We start from the raw sequence: 17,155 nt of genomic DNA, 5'->3' as shown, positions 1-17,155 counted from the left end.
TACACTATTTACAAAGTGACAGCAATCATTTCCCTTGTTTAATCTCCTCCCACACTGTTGGGTTTGCCCACACAACTTGTGTTGGCCAATGAAATACTAGCAAATGTAACTTAAGCAAAGGCTTGAAAATTGCTTGTGTTTTGTGGCTTGCTCTCTCTTGCTCCTCTGGTGAATGCTGTGACTACTACCATGAGAAGAAGCCCAGGCTAGTCTTTTTGACGACAAGAGATGTGCGAATGAGTCATCTTTATTGCCCCATAGAGAGCCTCAACCAGCAAGTAAGGAAAGCCATCCTGGACCATATAGTCCTAGCTGAGTCACCAGCTGATCACAATGATCAACCAAACCATCCCAGACAAGCACTGCCTAAGCAACCCACTGGAACTCCTAAAAAATAGTAAATGTTTGTTATTTAAAGCCACAGTTTTGGGGTTATTTGTTATGCAGCAAAAACTAACGGGTACACGAGGTAGGCACAGTGAGTTACAAGTGTGTTTGTGTAAGGGGGGAGGGTCATTGTCTGGATGACTTATGCACTGACAACTGTAACCTATCAATCAATTGATTATATAATGGGAAATTTGGAAACTAAAGAATTAATTAAGAGAAGTTCACATGGATGATGGCTGAATTATACAGAGATATATTAAATAATTAACCTAGCTACGTATGTCAATAATCGACATATTTGTGACACAGGTGTGACATTATCTCACGAGGGAATTAGCACATTCTTGTAGCTTTAGATAGCTACTGGCAAAGTCTCAGAGTTGGTCCCATTCTTCACAGGCTTCCCTGGGGCTCCACATTTGTCCCTGCAGTCTGGTCCTCATCTTACGTGATAACAATGTCTGAAGAGTGTGTTGGCTACCAATGAGCCTCAATATTGCTCTGTATTTATTTAGATCCAATTTATGTCGTTTTAAGCATTTTCCCTTAAAAGCTGCAGCTGCTACTGTTATGTCATTGTTAATTTAAAAAAATTTTGCTATTCCTATATTTTTGTATGTGCACATCTGCACGTGGCATAGCACTTGCTTCAGTCTTGTTTGGAAAAGTAATTCTACTTCAGTCTTGTACTTTCTATTTGATGTATATCATTGATCCATGCTGGTTGTGGCTTCCCTGAGCTTCACCAGCAACTGAGCTATGCTCATTTGCATGACTTTTGGGGGCCATTTGCACCCACTTCTCAATGCTGGAGTCTTCCTGTCTTAGCTTGGCTGCTGTAACAAAATACCATAGACTCGGTGGCTTAAACAATACTTGTTTCTCACCATTCTGGAGGTGAGAAGTCCAAGATCAAGGCGCCGGCTGACCCAGTGTCTGGCGAGAGTTCTCTTCCCAGTTTGCAGAGGGTTATCTTCTCCTGGTATCCTTACAGGTTGGAGAGAGCAAGTTCTAGTCTCTTTCTCTCCATATAAGGGCACTAATCCCATCCCGAGGGCTGTACCCTCATGACCTCATCTAAACCTAATGACCTCCCAAAGGCCCTGCTTCCTAACGCCATCCCACTGGGGGTTAGGGTTTCAACATATGAATTTCAGGAGGACACAAGCATACTCCCTTTAGTCATTTATTCCCCTAAGCTTAGCAGTTAGACGTCCTGGAACCTTAAGGGTCTCTGCTCTGCTTGCATGGCTATTTGGCCGTCCCCCTGCTTGGCCTTATGTTGATCTGACTGTGCTGGCTGACTTAGCCGCAGTGACAGTACCCACTGCTGCCCGGCTTGACCCCTTCAGGGACAGCACACGCCATACACCGGAGGGACCATCTCTGTCTTCTCCACTGCCTCTCAGACTCAGCGATTTCTCTCATCATTGCTGACCCTGGCGTCAATAAATCTTGCATCTCCTCTTAGCTCACTGGGCTGGCTGTGTTTCTCATCCTTTTTGTTTGGAATGAAAAGGCCAAAGAGGGTCCCAATAAGCCTTTTGTGATGGAATTTCATGTGTCAACTTGACAGGGCCACAGGGAACCCAGACATTTAGTCAGACATTATCTGGGTGTATCTGTGAGGGTGTTTTGGGACGAGATGAACATTTGAATCTTCAGGCTGAGTGAAGCAGACTGCCCTCCCCCGTGTGGGTGGGCTTCGTCCAGCTGAATACAACGGAAGAGCTGAGCCCCCTGTGAGCAGGAGGGAGCTCCTTCCACATGCTGTGGGGCTGGGATGGCAGTGGTTTCCTGCCTTCAGACTGGAGCTCACCCTCGGCTCTCCTGGGGCTCTCATCTGCTGACTACAGATCTTGGGATTTCTCAGCCTCCAGCCTTGCATGAGCCAATTCCTTATCATAAATCTCTTTCTGTACAAGACACACACACACACACACAGACACCCCACTGGTTCTGTTTCTCTGGAGAACCCTAAGTCACCTATCTTTGAAAGCTATTTATCTCAGGAGAAAACAACAGACCCTTTCCTCATTTGTTTTCTTTACAAAATGCCCTCCTTCTCTAATAGCTATAGAATAAAGCGTAAATGGTCATGCTTAATATACCTGATCCCAGGCATGCATTTAAATCATTACTGTTCTAGAAGAATCTGTCAAGTAACATTCTCAAAGTCTTTACTCTTTTTCTGACCCAAGATAGGCAAATTTTAATGACTTGAGAAGACAATAACCTGGAAATGGGTCTTCTTATGACCTATTGATGGAAAAAGAAAATCACATGACTGCTTTGGGATAAAGGTGGGAAGCAGATAAAGTAGAGGGGTGCATAGGGTGCGGTGAGAGAAGAGGGGAAACAATTTGACCCCTCATTCTGGGTTGTGCTGTAGGGGAAATAAAATTAATTCTGGGTAATCTGCTGTGAAGACGTGGTGATGTCACTGAGTTAGGCCTCCAGTGGTTTAAAAATAGAAATTTAGCTTGAGACGGGGGTGGTCTTGACAGGTCATAGACAGGATGGGCTGTGCTTCTCAGGTGCCAGAGGTGGGAGAGAAACAGCTCCAGGTTCTCTGGGGCTGAAGTGAGAGAGAAATAACAGGGGTCCCGAGCAGCTGTCCAAGGGGGGTGTTGAAGGGAAACTAGGTCAAGCAGACTTGAATTAACTGACTTGAAGCCGTGTCCCAGAGATTCCTCATATGTATCCAATACTACCCCAAGATTCACTGCCGCTCTAGTACAATAGTTTGTGTCCCTCTATTTACTGACTGATGTGCCAGAAAGGACAGAGTGGGGAGTGGCACCCCAGAGTCAAGCGGGGGACGGTCGCCCCCATGGCTTGAGGGAGGAGCGTGGACTTGGAGGACTGGCGGGTTCCCCAAGACCCTGTGAGCACATTTCAGGAGCTGTGTCCTCATGGCTGCTGGGATCAGCCCACATCAGACGTGCCCAGGGGTCCGGGTCGCTCCCGGGTCTGTAAAGGGAAGGGCATTCGCAAAGAGACATGCTCCTCTGCACACGGGATTTCCTGGTCTCGGGGGTACAGTGAGAGGAATGAGGCTTTCTTAGAAACTGCGCTCCCTGTGCTGGACTTTCCTTTTTCTTCTTGTGCTCACATATCCCAGTCTCTCAACTGTTTCATGTTTGGGGTCAATATGGAAACACTGGGGAATCCCCCTACCAGTGGAGGCCAGACTGGGAGCTGCCTGCAGCTAGGAGCTTGTTTCAAGCCTTCTCAAGTTTCCACCTCCAGCAGCATCTCTGTGTGGCTGAGAAAGCTCTTCAAGGGCTGTGCTGGTGTCATCAGCAGGGGGAACCACGTGGGGAGCCAAAGGCTTTGCCGTGGCGCCTCCTGGCTGTGCTCTGGGAAACATGGGCAAAGGAGCATCTGAGCCAGGAGGCAGGCAGGGCGATCAGTGACAGACACGGTGCCCTGGGCTGGTCTCATGCCGACATGCCCGTCATACCTCTACACCCGCAAAGGGTTAGCCTTGCCTTGGCTAGCGAGCCCACCGAGGCAGTTCCTCTTTTGCAGACTGGCGTGTAAGTGTACACAACAAAAGACAAATATTCTAACAGTAGAATGAGAAAGGGAACTAAAAATCTAGATTTCCCAGAGCTCGTCTCCAAGCAGGGAGCTCCTCAGCCTCCCCGTGTGCCTTTACCCAGCACGTTCGAGCAGGTGGCTGTTCTGATGCTCTGACCTGTTTGTTCCCCATCTCAGAGAATCACAGTGTGCTGGAGACAGAGGGACTTCTGAGATCATATAAACCAATGTTCACTCCTGGTTTGAGTTTCTTCAAGCAATCATGTCTTGTAACCTGTCAATAAATGTATGTCAGGTTTGCCTGTGTGTGTCTGTGCATATAATGTTTACATTTGAAAAAGGCTGGGATGAAAGAATCAAATAGGTGGTTTACAGCAAGATAATTCAGAGCTTTTAAGATGTTAGTGTATACTCCAGTATTTCCAAAGCATGTTAAGCCAAAACCTCCAATAAGAAAGATACACACACGTAAACACACACACTCATACACAACTTAAGCAAGAGTTTTATGAAACAGTATTTACCCTTATTATGTGTGATGCCCTCTGATATCTTTTATTCTAATTTCTTTTTAAAAAAATGTGCATTGAAACCTACTTAATTTCATGACAAATTTATCGGTCATGACCTGCAATTTGAAAAACTGGCAGAGTACAATTTTCTATGAGGGAGGCATATTATTTGATATTTCCCCAATTTATTTGACCGTTGCATCCTTTCTGGTGGAGAGAATGTCCTACGGGACCGGTGTTCCATGGAACATGCTTTTTGGAAATGCTGAACTAGTCCAGGCCCTTCTTTTCATAGCTCAGAGCATGAAGACCAGAAACAGGACATGACTTGCCCAAAGTCACACAGCAAATTAGTTAGTGGCAGAGCTGGAGCCCAATATCAAGGTGACCTGATGCCTAGATTGGCTTGCTTTTTCTATACCCATACCCCGAGGAAGATGATGATTATGGCTATTGCCTTAAGAGATAGGCTAGTTAACAATCAATCAACACCTGCCAGCTAGAAGGTAATGAAGGAAGAAGCACAAAGGTGATTAAGACAATATTTCTTCACTTGAGAGACAGACACATAACAGGTACCTGCGATATAAGCCAGACCATGATGGATGCTTGAATAAAGCCACGATCAGAGAACATGGGGAAATGGGGGAGGGGAACAGAGCCAAATAAACATGGATGGGAGAGCTGAGAAGACTTTTGAGAGCAGAATTTTAGTAATGCCTGGAGGGTTGGCCAGGACTTTCATACACACAAAAGGGAACAGATCAATTAGAGGTAATTAAGGGCACTTCGGAGTAAGAGACAGCATGAGCAAAGGTAGGGGAGGTACTTGAGTGTAGGGTACTGGGGAAGAGTGCCACTAGAGAAAATGCCTGGTGGGAGGGAAAGCTAGAACAACAGGGGATGGGCATTGTTCATGTAGGACCGCAATGCCTGGCTCTATCATTGGTATTATTTTATAGGCAATATGGGGTCAATGGGATATTTTTGAGCACTATTTTCAGTAAGATTTTTCTGGCATTCTGGAAGCTAGAATGTCAAGGAATATATAGAAGAGAGAAGATTCAGGTATGAAGTTGCTGCAGTAGTTTAAGTACAGGGTAATAAGGACCCAAACCAACTCAGAGACAGTGGGGTTGAAAAGGAAAGTTGGTGCAAGAGATATATTTAAGTTAGAGTCATGGGGATTTGACAAGTAATTAGGTGAAGAAGAGGAGAATAGTGAGCTGAAAGGTCTCAGCACTTGGGTGAGTAGAGGACGATGATAGTATTATCCAGTGTACAGCGCCTTGGAAATGAAGTTTTAAGGGGAAGATGGTGATATCTTTGGAGGAGATGGGGTTGATGAATTTCAAGCTGAAAGATACTATCCATAACATTAGAAAAAAGCCAGTACTCACAAGGATCATTTGCAGGTTGAAGATTGCCCCTAGTTAACCCTGTCACACCATGGGTTCAGAGCTACTTAGTAATGAACTCTTTCTGGAACTAAACTTGAGTAGTTACAAGAGGAGTGTTTTCTGACTTCTTTTCCCTTGAAATATTTTTGCCCTGAGGTCTTTGTGCAACAGGGCTCTTTTCTTCAGTAGCCAGAGATACCAGAGACTTCCTCTAGGACTGGAAGGCATTTGGGTATTTCTGCAGTATTTACAGTATTAAGGTTGAGCATAAATGGGCGAATAACAATAATAGTCATCATGAAATGTGAGTGGCGATGAACAAGAAACATGTGGAATTTGGTAAAGAAATCAGCCAGACTAAGGTGGAAAAGTCATGACAGGTAGTCAAAAGTAAGTTTTCAAGATAGAGAGCGGTGAGATGCTGGAGGAATCTTAATGTTAAGAAGAAAAAATGTGGATATGGTAAAGCTGGAAATAGAAAACCATTACCTTCTTGGGGAAATTACATACTGCAAAGATGTCTTTAACGAGGTTTGTCTAGCATAAAAATTCTTGGTGAATCAAAATTGGGGAGTTACTCAAGTCAGGGAGACCTCTAAGGTCACTGCAGTAAATTAAAGGAGTTGAAGAGGATCATATCTAGTATGAGGAAACTAAAATTTTTCTTGCCAGGATTATCAATAACCTCTATTTAAAAAACATATGATATTCATTTGCTGTCTTCGGTATATTTAATCCTTTAACATTTTAGACGTTGTCAATCACTATCTTCTTTCTGAAACTCATCTTATAAGAAATTTGTTAACTCAAATATAATATATATAAAGAAAAATGCACAAATCAAAAGTGCACACATAAATTAGTTTTCATAAAGTCAAAACTCCCATGGAACCAACATCCAGAGAAAGGAATAGGACATTAACCAACACCACAGGACTCCCCTTCTGTCCCTTCCTATTTACTTGCCTGAGCTCCAGAGCTAACCTCTATCCTGACTTCTACCGCATCAGTTAGTTTTGCCTATCCAGTTAATCTACATGAATGGAATCATATACCATGTATTCCTTTGTATCTGACTTCTAGTGCTTTGTAGTATGTTTGTAGGATGCATCCACGTTTTTATACAGCAGAAGTTTGTTCATTCTCATTGCTGAGTAGCATTCTATTCCATAAATATATCATGATCTAAATATTGTAGTGTTAATAGATAGTTATTTCCAGTTTGTTTCTACTATGAATAGTGCTTGCTATGAAAACTCTCATACATGTATTTTGGTGCATATATGTATACATTTCTATTGGGTATTCACCTAAAAGTGGAATTTCTAGGTCATATATTCACCTTCAGGAAATACTGAAAAACAGTTTTCCAAAGTGGTTATATCAGTTACACACCCACAAGTAGTGTATGTCAGTTCTAGTTGCTCTATCTCATCAACAATACTTGGTGTTATTGGTCTTTTCAAAGTAAGCCATGTGGTGATATTTTAGTGTTTTAAAATTCATGTTTCCCTGATGACTACTTAAATTGAATGCTTTCTTATGTGATGATTGCCACTTAGATGTCATATCTTGTAAAATGTCTGTTCAAACCTTTTGCCCATTTTTAACTGAGATTTTGTCTTTTTTCTAAAATTATTATTTATATATTCTGGATATGAGTCCAGTCCTCTGTGAATTGCATATATTGCAAATATTCCTTTCCATTCTATGACTTAAGTTTTTACTTTCTTAGGTATGAAAATATAAATTCTTAATTTTAACAAAGTCCATTTTATCCATCTTTTTCTTTTGGTTAGTATTATTTATGTTCTTTTCAGGAAATCGGCCTAAATCAAAGTAATATAGATAGTGTTCTTTTTATCTTCCAGAAACATTGTTTTTTATTTTCGTTAGAAACTGAAATCCATCTGAAATTTGCTTTTGTATATGGTGTGAGGTAGGGGGTAAAAAAAATTCATTTTTTCCCACATTGATATTAAATTTATTCAATGTCACTTATTGAAAAGATTATCCTTTCTTCACATCACAACAGTATTACCATTTTTGTAAACCAAACGACTTTATGAGGATTTCTTTCTTTCTTTCTTTCCTTCTTTCTTTCTTTCTTTCCTTCTTCTTTCTTTCTTTCTTTCTTTCTTTCTTTCTTTCTTTCTTTCTTTCTTTCTTTCTTTCTTTCTTTCTTTCTTTCTTTCTTTCTTTCTTTCTTTCTTTCTTTCTTTCTTTCTTTCTTTCTTTCTTTCTTTCTTTCTTTCTTTCTTTCTTTCTTTCTTTCTTTCTTTCTTCCTTTCTTTTTCTTTTCCCTAACACAGCCTATTTATTGGCTTTGTAATGACTGATAGTACATTTCTCTTAATGCAGTTATTCCAGTTTTTGGGTCACCCACCTAGCATGTATGGGATCGGATTTTATCTCGATTGCACCCCTCCTACCATATGATTGTGGCTTCTTTTTTGTCTTTGGATATAGAATATCTTTTTTGGTAGGTTCCAGTGCTTTTTTGTTGATGGTTGTTCAGCAGTTAGTTGTGATTTTGGTGTTTTCATGAGAGGGGGTGAGCTCATGTCCTTCTACTCCACCATCTATGAGAATTTCTTTCTGGGTTCTCTATAGTTCTTGTACAATACTATACTTGCTTAATTAGTATAGTTTTATAGCTTTGTAATGAGTCACGATATCTAGTAATTCAAGTGGGCCAAATTTCTTATTTTTCCAGATAGACTTGGTTGTTTTTATTCCTTTGTATCCTGGTAATTTTAGTATCAATTGGTCAATTTCCACCAAAAATTACTGTTGGGATATTGATTAGGATTGCCTGGAATCTATGCATCAATTAGAAATGATTTAGCATTTTCACAATATTGAATCATTGAATCACCATCTATACCATGCCTTATTTCTCCATTTATTTAGAATTTCTTTAATTTCTCTTAGGAATGATTTGTAGTTTTCTGTGTATGTGTACCTTTCGGTTAAATTTGTCCCCAGTGTTTGATGTTATACAAAGTTGTAAATGACAAGTTTTGTAATTTTCATAATTTCATTGTTTGTTGATGATAGTATATAGAAATATCACTGATTTTTATATAATTAACTTATGTCCAATGACCCTGATAAATCTGCTTATTAATTCTAGTAGTTGTTCTCCATAGATTATTTTAAAATTTTCTAGGCTCACCATCATGCTGTCTGTAAATAATGAAGGTTTTAATTTTTTTCTTTCCAATCATGATACCCCTCTTTTTCTTGCCTTGTTGCACAGGCTATGACTTCCAATATAACTTTGAAAAAAGGTAATGATATTGGTTATCCTTGGCTTGTTTTTGGTCTCAAAGAAAAGTCTTCAAACTTTCATTAAATATTATTGCTATAACTTTGTTGTTGCTGATAATTGTTATCAAATTAAGGAATCGCCTTTATATTTCTATTTTGGTAAGAGTTTTAAAAAAATTTATATCACAAATTGTTGTTGGATGTCATCAAGTGTTCTGCATCTAATGAAATGTTAACAGATTTTTTCATTTAATTTACATATGTGCTAAATTATATTGATCATTTTGTTTTGAATTTTCAAAACTGATTTTGAAAGAGGTGGCTTTTACTTTTTTTTGTAATGTTTTTGTCATATTTTGGTCACAAAAGTTATGTTGGTCTCATAAAACTAGTTAGAACTAATCTGCTGTGAAATTCCTCTGTTGTATTTATAATTTCAGGGCTTTTTTTTTCCAGTTTAAGAATTTCTGTTTGATATGTTTATATATGTTGTGCTTTCTGGTACAATTCTCCATCCAGTCATTCATTTTCTTGAACATATTAATTACAGCTATTTAGAGTTCATTTCTGAAAACCCAAGTCAGTATCCCCTGTGACTGTTTTCTACTGTCTCTTTTCCTTTTGGCTTGTATTTTAATGTGTCTGATAATATATGTTTTTAATTCTAGACCTGGAATATAAAGGATTAGAGAGGCTCTGGATGATGTTATCTTTCTGCAGAGTAGTTCACCTTACTCTCTGGCAGCCAACTAGAGTAGAAAAAGACCACATCCATCCAACCAGAGAGTGAACTAACAAAAGGCAGGGTCCCAGACGGTGAAGCCACCTTCTGAGTCTTTCTCACTCCTAGGGTCTAGCCCTTCAAAGGTTCTGACAGAGACCTGAATCTAATAGATGCCCCCCAAATATTTAGTAAATGAATGAATAAGTGAATGAATGTTGGGAATAGAGGGGAAGAGTAACTGTGATGAACAACGCAGAAAAAAAGAAATGTTTCCAAATAGTAAATTAGATTTAAGGACAAAGAGGGAGGGATTATAAATAGCAAAACATTTTTAGACTGTGTATCATGGTATCACTGATAACAGTCAGTCATTGAGAGCAGGCTTGAGGTGTTTGGAATGGAGACACATAGGAAGAGGCAGGGCAGGTTATGAGTTCTGTTTTAAGTTAGATAACATTGGGTGATATAAGACAACCCAAGGGCAGACCTATGGTAGACAGTTAACAAACATGGGATACGGGTTGAGAGGTCTAGGCTGAAGGAGGGGAAGGACATCGAAGCTACTTTCCAGCCCACAGGTTACAGCATGTGCAAATTTCATAAGACTATATAGATTTGACAGCTATTTAGAATGTTATTTATGGATATAGCAAGAGAAATTTGGACCCAATGAGAACAAGAACTAGAACTCAAAAGTTCTGCCTTCTGAAAAGTCCAGTTATGAATTAAGTTCTCTCCTAAGTTCAAAGAGATTTTGAATGAACAAGCAGAAGATATTTGTTTATTTTTCTGAGAGGAAACTCTCAAGGGGTTATCTTTTCTGCTCATCTTCCTGGATGCTTTGTAATCTCAGGGCTGCTAAGCATGGTTATAGGGAACACATTCCTTTATAAAAGAAATAATTTTAATGGTTCCTTAATACTCCCTATATAGGCTCCTGGCTATTTGGAAGGTCTTTCATTGGTTAATCCATTCCTGACCCGTAAAGTTGTTCTGTTATTTGTCCTCCTGCATATCTACATATTGATAAAATACAGAATTCAGTACCAGAGTAGGCAGCTGAGCTGCAAGACTCACCTAGGTAGCATACTGACCATTCTGTTTAGAAAGTTACTGAACCACACAAATCTATTTAGTAACCTACGTTTTTCTGTTGTGGGTCTGTATATATTCCTTGGGAGAAATATTCTGGACAGTCTCAGTGATGGCTCAGGGCTGCATCTCTCTCTTTCTGGGCAATGATGGAGCAGGAATCCATGTATTTGTGGCTTTAGCTGAGCCTCCAGAACGAATTATAGTAATGGTTCCAGGGGCCCGTTAGTATCCTAGAGTCTGTAATAGGTGTTTCTAGTTCTCATGAAAATATTGAACAAACATCAAGGAAAGATGTTTTACAAACTGAAGCTAATGCAGAGGGTCGTTAACATTGTTATTAGAAACAATCCAGATGATTTAGCCAAGACCTTTGACAAGGGTGTACACCTGTCTGCCTGTCTGTGGATAACAGGTGGCTGTTTATTACCCATGCTGTTAATTAGATGAAGGATAAGGCTGGGGATGGGAGGGATGTCCACTCCAGAGCGTCTAAATGGGGAGAGTGTAAGCTAAGAGATCACAAGGACTCCATCACAGATGGCACACTCGGTGCCCAGGTCAAGCTGTGGGCACAGGGACAGCAAGAGTCTGCCCTCAGGTCGTCTGGCTGCTTTACCTCCAAACTCGAATTGCATCTTCTCCCAGAATTCTCCTTAACATGAACACTACCAACAGTTTACATCATTTTTACTATTGTGATACACCCTTGCCATTATTTTGGGCATTTGAGGCTGGTGAAATTCTCCATTTTACCATCACCATTACTGAGTTATTTCTTCCTGATAATACTGGGATTGTGTAACTGCTACAGGAATAACTTGAGCCTCAAGCTGAATCGTGCTTTGGCAAAGTGAGTGAGAAATTCTGGGTGATTACTATGCAGTCATTTTTTTTAATTAAAAAGTAAAATAATACTTATTTAGAAGAGTTTAAATTGACTAATTTACTTTAATGAACAACTTCAGTAACAAATCAAACAATACCAAAATGTTTGGTAAATGACCAAGAAAAAAACATACACGTAGGCTCACAAGAGCCATGCATTGTTTTTCTTAATGAACTTGTAACCCATTTGCCTGTCTCTCAAGCCTGTTCACAGCTAGGCTTTATATGAAGCCACTTACATCTCTGGAAGAGCGTAGCAAGTTTCCGTTGTCTTCTGCTGCATCTCTTACATGTCTCACTCACAGTTGGGATGTTGAGTCACCGTCCTTGTCTCTTTTTCTTACTGCCTGGACAGTTTCTCCATTCTTACACTATAGCTCATTCTTGAGCCTGTCTTCCCATTGCTTGGTGGTTGGACGATTATAAATATCAACAATAACCGACAAGTTCACTAATACTTTTTGAATTCTCTTTATTATATGTCAGATCCATTTCCTAATGCTGTAAATGCATTATCTAATTTAGCATGCCTAGGAAGTCAGTTCCTAGTTTGGGGACGGACAGAGTCTCGTGGAGATAAGATAACTGGCTGTCCCCACAGTGAGAGATGGCACCGCTGGGGATGAACATACCTCATTCTTTCTCTGAATATCCTGAGACCATAGTAAACCCTCAAACTTTGATGTGTTGGCAAATCACCAGTGAATTTTGTTACAATGCAGATTCTGATTCTGGGAACTGGGATGGGGCTAGGATTCTGCATTTTTAACAGGCTCCCTGGGGAGGTGCTGCAGCTGGTCCTGGATCAACACTGAGTGATAAATAAGGCCAAGATGGAATTCCTTCTTCCTTGAGGAAGGGGTGGGGGTGGGATACTTGGAGGGTATCCTCACATCATCTAAAATCTGAAAGTGTCGCCTCTACTCCATCCCATTGCATTTTCCAAGTCCCAGAGGGAAATAAATTCAGTCTTTCTTTTTCTGTGTTTCCATTTCAACGGACTATCCCTGTGGACATCCACAGGAAAAGCTTTCTCTGTTGCAGCGGGTCTAGTGCAGGCCATTGCCCCTCTGTTTTTCAGCAAACACCCTTGGATGATGAGTTGCTATTGGACAGGAGCAAAACTTTTGATCTTCTTAGAAAGTCACTCCATTGTTTGCTTCAAAAATGCCCCGAGGCTGCCAGTTCCCCCAGTTGAGGCTTTAAACTTATGATGGCCATTTATCTATTTTCAACCCTTTTAAATTTCTTCTCATTCGTGTGATTTGGGACAGGGGAGAGGGCAGCACCTGAATGGCCACTACTCGCCATTCATTATCCAATAGATCTCTATTAAGCCAAAGAATTTTTTCCCAATTGTTTCTTTCCTTCTAGGGATAAAGACCTCTTTTCACCTATTATGCCTCTGATCATTTTGCTGCCCTTTTCTGAAACTTCACTTTGTTGGCTCTGCTTTCTTTGAGGCAAAGATGATCAAAGCAGTTCTAAGCATGCCAGCAATTTTTACAATAAATAGCATTTTCTGGGTTATTTTTCATTCCCATTTTAATGCAGCTCACTCACCTTGCTTGTTCTTTAAACTGTTCCTGTGCATTTTCTATGGCTTTATATCAAACAGAAAAGTCACTTCAGATTACATCAGAGTACTTGCCCCTACCCTGAATTCGCTTTAACCTAATGTTGAGGTTGGAGAAATTCAGTAAATTGTGTTCTCCACAATGGTTTCCTTTTCCTTTTTTTTTCTTCTTCCTGGAGTTTATTGGAAGCATAGTGGTCTGCCCTGGCCAGAAGTAAATCTGAGAAGAATTGAGAATTTAAGAGTTTTTCAAGCCTTTATCCAATCATAGCCATTCCTGTCAGCAACATAGTGTTCCTATAGCCTGTGTTCTTCTCACTTTCTGGGTCTTCCCAATGGAAAATTAATCACCTACCAATGGCATCTATTTCTTTTCCAACTCCAACTCACTCTTACTACTATGACTACTTGCTACCATTCCTATTAAAGGCTAAAATTTCCTGAACACGTACTATGTACCAGGCACATCACACATGTTAACTCTATACCACTCAGTAGGTGGGTTCAATTATTATTCCACTTTACAGATGAGGAAATCAAGGCCCAGAGAGGCCCATGGTTTGACCAGGATCACACAACTAGTAAGTGGAGGAGGTGGGATGGAACTCAGGCACTCTGGCTCTGGAGACCCACGTTTTTACCACCCATCTCCTTACTATGTAATAGTCAGTGCATTCAATGCTTTATATACATGAATTAGATTTCAGTAATAGTATGCCTTATTTGAGGAACTCCATGTTTCATTTAAAACTAAATATATCTCCGTCCTTCAGAAAGAGGTATTGATTAAAATAAAGGAGTAAGCAAAAGCCAGAGACTCCATCTACAAATTATAAGGTCAGTGCCATGCTTGTCACAGTTGATAATTATGGGTTTACCTCTTGCAGGCTCCATATAGACACTGAGTACCTTGAGGGCAGGAGGTGAGTTTTATTCATCTATGAATCAGCCTGCAATGGTCCCTAAGGAAGGTCTACGCACTCTTCTCTCTATGGCTGTGGAACTGATGCAAAGCTGCGCAGTATCTGAGGGTGAGTCTGGGGGGCTGGGTGTGAGGACCCTGGATGGGCTCCTTCCCTCATTGCTTGGCTCTGGAAGGTTGCTCCACATAAATGCTATTTTCTCTGACTTCCTTCTCTTCTCTCTGTACTCTGAGCAATCTTCCCTCTGCTTGTGCCGGCCACATTTTGCAGCTTCCTCTGGCTACACGTTATTGTCTTTAGAGGGGAAAAAGCTGAATTCTGGCTTCCATGTCACAGTTGACTGTACAGAGCTGGAGGGCAGAGCTCATTCTCCCTCCAAATTCCTTTTATGCCTATAATTCAACACACTGTCACCATCAGGATTAGACAACTCCCATTTGGTCAACCCAAGAAGTCAATTCCATTGACTTTGTTCCTTGTGACCTAGTACGCTGGCCTAAGAGAGGTTCTCCCAGACTGCTTGATATCCTGAAGCTCTTACAGGTGACAAGGACCATTGTCCCCATCCCACATTATATACCCACCTTGCATCCCTGGTGGGTGTGGGATTAGTCAAGACATCTGAGTTTTCCCGGTCATACCCGCCGTGTCCCTCAATATTCAGAGAGGACGATACTTACCTTGTAAGGTCCTCAGTTGACGATACTTCACAGGGAAAATGCCAAACACAACACAGGAACACAGTAATCATTTTAACAAGCGCTGCATGCCCCTTCCTGTTGTTCCTCTAATTCCCTCTCCTGTCTCTATTTCATCTTCACACTAAACTCTGAGCAGAGAGAGTTTGCTGTGTTTGTATAAAGTGAAACTGAGGCCAAGGAAGACTTGCCTACAGTAACAGTTCAAGTCACAAGCCCAACACCTCACTCAGTAACAATTGATCAGGGCAGCTTTTATTCTCAGTAAAGTATATTCACTCTCTGTGGTGGGGAATTTGGGTTCTAGGAATCCAAATGCAAATACAAAATCATACCAGCAAGCGTTTAAAATAAAATGGTAACAATAATGTTGACACTTGCATTCATGTAGTGAATTTGTTTACGGGCTGTGTTGTACAAAGCATGTTTATAGGTCTCCTTCCAAACACACTTCAGCTGAGTGCCATTTCAGTGGTGTAGTAGAAGGTAGCATCAGTAGGAACTCTAAGTTACAAGTAACAGGTTTATTTTATATTTTGTTATAACAAAGACATGGTGGTAGGCAGTGGCTCATGTTGGTTCAGCAGCTCAGTGATGTTAGGGCTCAATTCAGCCTGTATGTAATTCTATTCATCTCCTCAATGTCATAAGATGGCTGCAGCAGCACCAAGAATCAAGTCCTGCATTCCAGTTAGGAAGCATGGAGCAGCACAGGGCATTTCTCTTACCAAGGAGGAAAACCCTTCCCTTTTACATCTCTTTGACTAAAATGGAATTAATGTCCACCTCTGGATTAGGGGCTGAGCTCATGTTTCCTAAAATCAAAGGATCCCCTAAACAAATGTGGGGTGAGGTTCTGTCTGTTAGCAAGGAGAACTGGCTTTTAGGAAGGCAGTTAGCAGTGCCTGACATAAAAGAACATTGGCCTAGAAGGAAAATGAGCAAGAGGTCGGTTCTTTTTCTCCCACTGGCTAACTGATGCGCATTGTAAAATCCTCATGTCTCTGCTTACCTGAAAACTAAAGACAATAATAGAATACTTCACATAGGGATGCAGTGAGGAAATATACGTATGCAGAAATTTTCTGAAGATTAAAAGTACTGTGAAAAGCAAATTATCATACTTAGAACATTTTTTTTTCATTTGGGGGACTACTAGAGGGGCATAAAACTGTCTTTTCCTGATGGAAGTCACAGCCAGGTAGGAAACCCAAGCTGCTCATATACGAAATTTGAAATAATCTAAGGTTTAACTATCAACTCAAGACAACAGTAGCAAAGTTATTACCAGTCGTGTAAAGAGACAATAAAAAGTGATGGTTAAGACTTAAGGATTTGTAAGTTACATATACCTGAGCTGAAGTACCAATTCCAGCATATCTTAGCTGTGTGATCTTGGGCCATTCACTTATCTTTTGAGTCTCACTTTCCTTATTTTTAAAACAGAAAAAAGTTCCTTCCCCACAATGCTTTTAAGGTTTTAAATCACATGAAAATATACACAAAATACTTAGTACAGCATCTGGCAAAGGAGATGAACTCAGTAAATGTTAATTAATGAATAGTAATACGTGATTTACTAGACATTTCTCTTCCCTCCAACCATTCCCCCATCCATTAAGGAACCAGGTGCCCCTGTCTCCCTGGGAGATCGCTGTCTTTTACCGTATTGAACAGGTCCTGAATGATCTCAGTCCTCATGCAGGGTCCCTGAAGCTCCAGATTAACCTTTTTCCCAGGATGATTATTGACAATTTACCCTTAGTCTTTGCTTCCTGCTGCTTAACTGATTTTGGATTTGCAATGAGACTGTGCTTCTAGCCCTGAGTTTGCAAATGAACTCATTCCCTTCTTTGCCTGAATCTTGGCCTCTTGTTACATTGAGTGAAAATGACCCAAACTGAATTTTTCCCTGGCCTGGAAGAGAGCAGGGAATGAGAGATGGGAAAATGTCAAGTGATCAATCAGAAAAAGGGAGACCCCTTAAATAAGGTCTCCTCTGTCTCGTGTCCAGATCCTATTTCACTCCCATGAACACAGTTCAGAATTTTGGGAGAATAGGAAGATGACCAACTGTGATGGGTTTAGGGCATGATTCTTTCTATCTTAAAAAAAGGTATTTAACACATGAAC

At 40.6% G+C, this 17,155-nt stretch overlaps 1 long non-coding RNA gene across 7 annotated transcripts in view; it reads left to right on the top strand.

Moving 5' to 3' along the window:
- LOC309667629 overlaps window positions 1–17,155 on the top strand; it is a 362,191-nt gene that overhangs the window by 308,877 nt on the left and 36,159 nt on the right. For all 7 annotated transcript variants that reach the window (XR_014267848.1, XR_014267849.1, XR_014267850.1 and 4 more), the window contains one exon: window positions 14,289–14,432. This is a non-coding gene — a long non-coding RNA (uncharacterized lncRNA). The remainder of the gene's footprint in view (window positions 1–14,288; window positions 14,433–17,155) is intronic.

This window comes from Balaenoptera physalus (assembly GCF_965194825.1).
Source record: "Balaenoptera physalus genome assembly, chromosome: 10".
Classification (NCBI taxonomy): Eukaryota; Metazoa; Chordata; class Mammalia; order Artiodactyla; family Balaenopteridae; genus Balaenoptera; species Balaenoptera physalus.
This window is presented reverse-complemented; position numbering and strand designations above follow the sequence as displayed.